The sequence below is a fragment of the Ranitomeya variabilis genome, chromosome 4 (assembly GCF_051348905.1).
Source record: "Ranitomeya variabilis isolate aRanVar5 chromosome 4, aRanVar5.hap1, whole genome shotgun sequence".
NCBI classification, from domain to species: Eukaryota; Metazoa; Chordata; class Amphibia; order Anura; family Dendrobatidae; genus Ranitomeya; species Ranitomeya variabilis.
Window position 1 is genome coordinate 494,847,673 of NC_135235.1, and position 8,311 is coordinate 494,855,983.

General features: G+C 46.8%; 1 long non-coding RNA gene across 1 annotated transcript; it reads left to right on the forward strand.

Annotated features, from left to right (window-relative positions):
- Positions 1–523: 523 nt before the first annotated feature.
- Positions 524–4,893, forward strand: LOC143765372 (uncharacterized). Its single transcript, XR_013213377.1, has 3 exons — positions 524–904; positions 1,582–1,710; positions 4,506–4,893. It is a non-coding gene; the product is annotated as an uncharacterized LOC143765372 (long non-coding RNA).
- The last annotated feature ends 3,418 nt before the right edge of the window (positions 4,894–8,311 follow it).

Genomic DNA, 8,311 nt, shown 5'->3' on the forward strand with positions numbered 1-8,311 from the left:
ACTTCCAGTACTATATGTCCCACATACTGGTATAATGTCCCCCCCATCCTGGGCCCCTTCCAGTAATACATGTCCTCCATACTGGTATAATGTCCCCCCCATCCTGGGCCCCTTCCAGTAATACATGTCCTCCATACTGGTATAATGTCCCCCCCATCCTGGGCCCCTTCCAGTAATACTTGTCCCCCATACTGGTAAAATGTCCCCCCCCATCCTGGGCACCTTCCAGTAATACATGTCCCCCATACTGGTATAATGTCCCCCCCATCCTGGGCCCCTTCCAGTAATACATGTCCCCCATAGTGGTATAATGTCCCCCCATCCTGGGCCCCTTCCAGTAATACATGTCCCCCATACTGGTATAATGTCCCCCCCATCCTGGGCCCCTTCCAGCAATATATGTCCCCCCATCCTGGGCCCCTTCCAGTAATATATGTTCCACATCCTGGTATAATGTCCCCCCATCCTGGGCCCCTTCCAGTGATACATGGCCACCATACTGGTATAATGTCCCCCCCATCCTGGGCCCCTTCCAGTGATACATGGCCCCCATACTGGTATAATGTCCCCCCCATCCTGGGCCCCTTCCAGTGATACATGACCCCCATAGTGGTATAATGTCCACTATTCTGGACTCCTTCCATTAATAATGTTCCCGTGGCTCTTCTCCAACAAGTATAAAATAATAAATGATTTTTCTCACCTTTCCACCCTCCCACGACTTGCGGGGACCTCTCCTATATCCATCCAGAAGCCGGTGACTGACTGCAGCAAGCGATGGGCAGCTTGTAACATTACAGCAATGCGTCGCCAGTTACTTTCTGGCCGACATCACCTGCCGACCTCTGATTGGCTGCGATGTGTGACCCGGTGATCTCTGCACCGCCATTCATTCCCGCTGAAGGTGCGTCCTCGGATATCTGCCGCATATAGTGCAAGCGGTCAATTGATCACAGATTAGAGTCCCCTAGGGGGACAAGAAATAATGCAGAGCGTTTTTAAAATATGTTTAAAAAAAATATTCGAAAAACATAAAAATTTGAGCCTCGTGCTTTTTCACTGGTAAAAATTATAAAATGTAAAAGTTGTTTTCAGGTCATTTTTACCTCACAATGAATGCGGTAAAACAATTTTTCACCATTTCATCCAACCTTTGTTTTCCTGATTCTCACTATATTATATGTCATAATGAATGGTGTTAATAGAAACTACAAGTTGTGAATTACAAGCCCTCATATATCTATGCCGGCGGAAAAAGAAAGACGTTATGGATCTGGGAAGAAGGGGTTGGAAAAAATGAGGGAAGACCGAAAAATTCTCTGGTCATTAAAGGGGTAATTAGAAGGGCATGATAATAATTGGCTGGAAGGCAGCACCCAAGGACATGGCCGCCCTGAGCACAGCAGCATTGTTCTTTTAGTGGTTGAGGCCTTTCTACCTGGGAAAGTGGAGACTCTTCTACAAGCCCCTCGTCACTCGCATGGGCCACATAAACTATGGAGTGAGATGGATGGGCGGAAAACACACAAGTTCTTGATATCTGTCTTTTTTCCCTCCGCTTTGACGACTGGTGGACGACAGATTCCATCACTGGAACTAACATCAGTTGCCTCCGATTCCGCCCTCCCCTGGTACCGAGCCAGGAGAAGCGCGCCAGCAACAAGAGGCAGAATAGTATAAGCGAGCTGCACGAGCGATCATTCACCTCAGGTAAGAACAAAAAAAAGAATCAGAAGGGACACACGAGAGATCTGCACAAATCAAATTTTTTTTTTAAGAAATACAAATGTTAATAATTTTTTCCTATATTGTATTAGGGACTGAAGCCTTTGTATGGGCATTAATTCAGATCCTGAAAGCTGCCACTAGAGGGAGCAATCTTGTGTACACGTAATTGGCACAGAAAACGCTGAAAAATATGTCAAAACGCTGCAGGGCACGTTCTCTGTACTCGGCGTCTTTATTGCCAAGAGAACAGGTCTTGACTGCAGAAAAAAGCAAAAGTTCTTCATGGAAACATAGTCTAAGCTTACACAGGAAACATTTTTATAAATTGAAAAAAGTTGTAACCCCCTTAAAGGGAATCTATGACCAGGAGTCCCTGATTCCAGCGATGTATCACTTACTGGGCTGCTTGCTTTCAGTTTGATGAAATCACAGTTTTCTCTGAGTTTCTGCTGCTCCGCTGAGTAATTGTCATTTGTCTCATTTGGCCCACTGATGAGAAGGAGACAAGATCCGTAGAAATGTGGTTTATTTGTCAGTGCGTTCGGAAGTGACCCGCTTCTTCATCAGGACAAACCACATGAACAAGTGTGTCATTTCACAACGCATTGACAAATAAAGCGCATTTCTTCGGATCTTGTCGCAGAGCGAGGATCTGAAGCAACCGCTTTACAAACTTTTACGTAAGGAAAATGGGGGCAGGATGTTGAATGCCCATATTCTGCTGTGCCTGCTGAGATGCCCCTGCAGCGCACGGGCCCTCATCATCTGCACACCCCAGGGAAGAATCCGCCACTCTGTCCAGATCCCTTGAAGCAGGAGAAGCTCCGCCCCCATATTACCGCGAGGCGAAGGCCTAGCAGCCGCCGACGGACCCTGCCTATCAGTAGGATTCCTCCCAGGCCGAAGCCTGCTGGCCACGTAACATACTGGCACCCGACCCGGAGGGTCCCTGGAGGGGCTTCAGCACCTGCGGGGGGCAGAGGGAGCCGAATCCGGGAACAAACGCACGGTGGGCCTAGTCCGTCGAGGACACCATACCGGAGATGAAGATGGAGCCGTTGACACCGCACTCCCTCCGATGATGCCAACCACCTGCTCCTCTAGCCAGCCTTGAGGGTGCGATGCCGCCGAAGCCCTCAAGCTCTCCAGGATCCTGTCAACAGCAGACATGGTGAGTTGAACAGTCCCTGCACCCAGAGAGCGGGAACTGAAGAGACCCCACCCCCAACTCTGCCCTAAGTACCATCCCTTCCAGGCCGCCCCCTTCATCACCCTCACCCCACCCTCCATCCCATTGTCATGCTGTCCTCCGCCTACGCCGTGGGGGAGGGGTGCTCTGCTCCAGACATTTCTTTTTCTTAATTGTATTTTTCCTTTCCTTGCCAAGTGCCATCTGAAATTTGGACTTAAATGATGTTAGTGTCTGAGTCATCAAATATCCGAACATTTCACAATTTACCAAGTCTTAATCATATATATTTAATTGCAAGAATAGCAGCAGTGATACTAAATTATAATATACAGATTTCAGATAAGAAGGTAATTTTTGCACTCACCTTTACTAAAGTCTTAGGCCCCAATTCATTTGCGGGTTTTTTATCAGCTATTTTTCATTTTTTTCTTGTTTGCTGCTGGGTTTTTTTGCGAGTAACTCTTCAAAAACGCGCACTTGGTTTGTGAATATTGCACAAAGTGAAAAATAGTTTTTTTATTTTTGTCTTTAGCCCTTTAACGACCTTTGATGTTTATATGTGTCAAAGGTCATGTCCCCGCACTCCATGCGGGCTCCGGAGCTGAGCCCGCATGGTTTCCAGCACATATCAGCTGATTTTATGGGCTGCCATGTGCCCCTAACAGCAGCGGGTGGAATCGCGATCCGCCCGCGGCTGTTATCATGTTAAATGTCGTTGTCAATCTCTGACAGCGGCATTTAACATGCTTACGCCGGAAGTGCGTCACAAGCATCAGCGTCTGTGTCACACAACCATGGGTCGCCGACGGGTTGGCATGACAACCCGGGATCTGCAAGTGACCCCTGTGGTGGCCATATCGCTTTGTGTGTCGCCAAGTGTCCGTTGCTCGTAGCAGGTGATCATTTCGACTACACACAGCAGGGCTGAAGCCCTGGAAACTATTGAAGCAAGTGAAAAGTAAAAAAAAATGTTTATTAAAGATTAAAAAAATAAATAAAAAATCTAAAAAGTTGAAATCACCCTCCATTTGTCTCATTCAAAATAAAACAATAAAAAAAATCAAAAATACACATATTTGGTATTGCCGCTTTCAGAAACGCCCGATCTATCAAAATATAAATATAATTAATTTGGTTGGTAATCGGTATATTGAGAAAAATAATCAAAACTCCAGAATTAAATTATTTTGGTTGCCACAATATTGCAATAAAATGCAACAACAGGCGATCAAAAGATAGTATCTACACCAAAGTAGAATCAATAAAAACATCAGCATGATGCGCAAAAAATAAGCCATCACCCAGCCCCAGATCATGAAAAAAGGAGACGCTACGGGTCTCGGAAAATGGCGCTTTTTTTTTCAAACTTTGGAATTTTTTTTCACCACTTAAATAAAATAGAACCTAGACATGTTTGGCATCTGTGAACTCGTAAGGACCTGGAGAATCATAATGGCAGGTCAGTTTTAGCATTTAGTGAGCATGGTAAAAGAAAAAAATCTCTAATGAGTCAGTCTGTTCTTCGTTGACACCTGGTTCCTATCAGTCTGTCTCTCCCATCTCCAATCCATATTTTCCTTTACAGAAGTGCAGTCCTTACGTGGTGCGGTCATCAGCGTGGTCTTCTTGATACCATCAGCACCGCTGTTTTCTTTCCACGTAGGAGGAAAAGGATCCAGCCACAACCAGAAAATGGTTTCTCCAACAGCTGCCAGTGTCTAGACAGATTCAGTGCCTGTTCTGTCAGAGCGCAAGTGAGACCTTCTAGTGAGTAGAAAGACCCTGCGCTAAAGCTGTAACACAACTGATCCATGCTACCGGCACGTGTGAAGCAGATTCCCCAAGCACTTGACACAGTAGTGGTGTGCAGCTTACTTCTGGCAGCGGTGAGCACAGTGCATGTGCCAGGAGTCCGGTGGTGCTGCTAGCTTGAGAAGTGGAGAGCACGGTTTGTGTGCTGAGCCTCCGATGGCGCTGCAGGATTACGGCGGAGGGTAGGACGGTGGGAGACCTGGGCAGTGTCCTCCTGTGGTGTCAGGTTCTCTCTGTGATCTCTGTAGGCCGACACAGGAGACTGGTGGTGTGCTCTGGCTGAGAAGCGCTGCTGTGTGGTGGTGAGGTTGGAGGTGGGTGTGGTTTGGGTGATGTCACCAGAACTGGGGGATGGGTGTGCGAGAGGTCCAGTAGACGAACGCTTTTCCAAGGACTCGGTCCTTCTTCATCAGGGCTGCTGACTCCAACTTGAACCCGGCCATGTATACAGATGTGTGCCCCCCCTAGTGTGTCCCACTGATATCTGTTGCTGAAATGCGCAACATTCTAGTTCTAGTTAACCCCTTTACGAACTGAGCTTTTTTCGATTTTGCGTTTTTCGTTTTTTGCTTCCCTCCATCCCAGAGCCATAACTTTATTTATTTTTTGGCTTATATGGCCATGTGAGGGCCTATTTTTTGCGGGACGAGTTGCACTTTTGAACGACTCCATTGGTTTTACCATGTCGTGTACTAGAAAACAGGAATAAAAATCCAAATGCGGTGAAATTGCAAAAAAAGTGCAATCCCACACTTGTTTTTTGTTTGCTTTTTGAAATTTTCTCTAAAAAAAAAAAATTGCGTCATTTTCCGATACCCATAGCGTCTCCATTTTTCGTGATCTGGGGTAGGGTGAGGGCTTATTTTTTGCGTGCCGAGCTGTCGTTTTTAATTATACAATTTTGCTGCAGATACGTTCTTTGGATAGCCCATTATTGCATTTTATGGGGGTCAGCGATGCACTCATTTCTGGCTCGGTGGCCGGAAGAGCTAGTTAAATGCCGCCGTCAGCATTTGACAGGGGCATTTAACTAGTTAATAGCGGCGTGCGGATCGCGATACCACCCTCCGCTATTGCGGGCACATGTCAACTGTACAAAACAGCTGACATGTCCCGGCTTTGATGCGAGCTCACCGCTGGAGCCCGCATCAAAGCGGGGGTTCTGACCTCGGATGTACTATCCCATCCGAGGTCAGAAAAGGGGTTAACTAGATGCGCATTTCAAAAATAGATATCAGTGGGAAACCGTGGGGGTGCTGTATATATGTCCGGGTTCAAGGTTGGGTCAGCAGCCCTGAAGAAGAAAGGACCGAGTCCTTGGAAACGCGTTGGTTTACTGGCCCTCTCGTTCATCCGTCCCCCAGTTCTGGTGATGTCACCCAGGCAACGCTCCCCTCCAACCTAACCACTGCACGGCAGAGCTTTTCGGCTGGAGTTCACTGCCGGGCTCCTGCGCGGCTTACGGAGGTCACGGAGGGAACTGACATCACGGGAGGAGGCTGCCCAGGTCTCCCACCATCCTAACCTCCGCCATAATCCTGCAGCGCCATCGGAGGCTCAGCACACAAACCGTGCTCTCCACTTCTCAAGCTAGCAGCACCACCGGACTCCTGGCACATGCACTGTGCTCACTGCTGCCAGAAGTAAGCTGCACACCACTACTGTGTCAAGTGCTTGGGGAATCTGCTTCACACGTGCCGGTAGCATGGATCAGCTGTATTACAGCTTTAGCGCAGGGTCTTCCTACACACTAGAAGGTCTCACTTGCGCTCTGACAGAACAGGCACTGAATCTGTCTAGACACCGGCAGCAAACCATTTTCTGGTTGTGTCTGGATCCTTTTCCTCCTACAAAGAAAGAAAACTGCGGTGCCAATGATCAGCTGCAACACAAGATGCCAACGTCTTCAGAGAAAAGACTGAGCAAAATGAAAATGTAAATAGTTGATTGCAATAAAATCCTTAATCTATACCAACTCTCAAGACTCTATATGTTTGATTTATGCCTGATCACTTGTCTACATGGTACGACTCAACTCTTTTTTCTTTGTTATAGCTTGTTACAAGTTGCTACTGTTTAAACTTGTAAATAAATATTGGAACAATTCCTAGATAAGGAGTGATTGTTTTGTTGTCCTCTGATTGGGGTCTGGTTCTGTTATGATGCCACAGAAGGTCTGAAGTGCAAATTCCTTAACTGATGTAAGGAATTGTTCCAATATTTATGGACACTACTGTTTATCACTCTCCCATAATGACAGTTCTGTGCTGTGTTGTGTATAAATATGCGATTCTTCAGATGTTGTATTAAGCCCCGTCACACTAAGCGAGGTCGCTAGCGAGATCGCTGCTGAGTCACAAGTTTCGTGACGCAACAGCGACCTCAGTAGCGATCTCGCTATGTGTGACATGTAGCAGCGACCAGGCCCCTGCTGTGAGATCGCTGGTCGTGTCGGAATGGCCTGGACCTTTTTTTGATCGTTGAGGTCCCGCTGGGTAGCACACATCGCTGTGTTTGACACCTTACCAACGACCTCGTTGACTACAACGTCACACAGGACGTCCCTCATCGAGGTCTGAATCGTCATAATAGCTGCCATGTGACAGGGTCACAACGACCAACGACATCGTTGTACAGGTCGCTACAGGTCGCCGCATCACTGCTGCGTCGTTGGGAAGATCTCACTGTTTGACATCTCACCAACGACCACATAGCGACGCAGCAACGATCCCTGACAGGTCGTATCGTTGTCGGGATCGCTTTAGCGTCGCTAAGTGTGATGGGGCCTTTAGTCTTTCCCTGATGAAGAGGCCTGAGTAGTCTCCAAAGCTTGCAATTTGTTACCATCTTTTCAGTTAGCCATTAAAAGTTATCAACCACTGAAGACTCTCAATTCTAAATATTATTCTATCTACTGGCTAACACTGTACAAAGATACATATCCTTCCTGCATGATAGTAGGATAGAGAAGGATTTTTAGTCCTCTTCTGTGGCTTTGAAACTAAGCTTAGTGATAGGACTCGCAAGCATGAGGACCCTTGATGTTGGGTTGCGAGCTTGCATATCTTGGCCAAAATATCAACCAATACTTCACATATTTGTATGTATTTTGTGCACTTTATTTTTCAGGGTGCAGCCAATCCCAGCACGTTGGGAAATGCAGACCTCAATGTCACTAGTACTTTATAGTTCACCAAAATATATCTGATAGTATTCAGCGCACAGAGCTGTTTATATGTAGTATATTGTGTACAAGTGCTATGTTTGCCACTTCTAGCAATGTAGAGGCAAAAAGTACCCAGAAGTGCAGCATTACCTGCTAATATACCTGGGGAGTGAAAAACACTACACTGCCTAACTGTTGCCAAGTGGGAAAATACAAAGCGCAAATAAGAGTAAATTACCTGCAAATGCAGATGGTGGATGCTTCAAGATCTGTGCGCTATGGTAGGAGTGCTGTCAAGGTTCCCCTACGCCCGGTGACGAGCGCCGTTTCGCATTTAGCTTCCTCAGAAAGGGGCGTGGATCCTGTGCGCTGAATACTATCAGATATATTTTGGTGAACTATAAAGTACTAGT